Source organism: Gavialis gangeticus, unplaced genomic scaffold (assembly GCF_001723915.1).
Source record: "Gavialis gangeticus isolate Ggan-Ray unplaced genomic scaffold, GavGan_comp1, whole genome shotgun sequence".
In the NCBI taxonomy this organism is placed as follows: Eukaryota; Metazoa; Chordata; order Crocodylia; family Gavialidae; genus Gavialis; species Gavialis gangeticus.
In genome coordinates, this window is record NW_017729032.1 from 62,510,365 (window position 1) to 62,510,884 (window position 520).

Genomic DNA, 520 nt, shown 5'->3' on the forward strand with positions numbered 1-520 from the left:
ATGTGCCTTCAGCAGTGCTGGCAGATGGCAAACCTGGGAACATCTGCCACCTCAAAATGATCCCACACTACACTACTCTCCCACTTCTGCATTGAGGGTGAGGATCCTGCCTTTTGCCTCTTCTCAGGAGGCTGAGGCTTAACAGCAGGAGGAGCTGCCTCAGATGAGCCACTTGCCTCCCCAACCTCAGCCTCCTCCGAGGTGCTGCTTTCAGGAGGAGACCTGGGTCTAGGGGAAACTTGAGGGGTGTGGAGCACAAACTCTGATTCCCCTCATTCCCCAGAATTGCTTGAGCCAGTGCGCTCAGCATCCCTGGTTCCAGCTCTTCCTCTGGCAGGGGGAGACTCACACTGAGAGCTGAAATTGGGGTGGAGGAAGCAGTGATTCCACTGCTGGTGCCCACTTCTGGACTGAGCGGAGGTGGTGCAGGTACAGGGATGTCAGATGCAGACACTGCGCCCACCTCCTGGCTTCCACTGGCAGCACTGATGTCATGGCTGCTTGGGAAGAGAATGTGTCT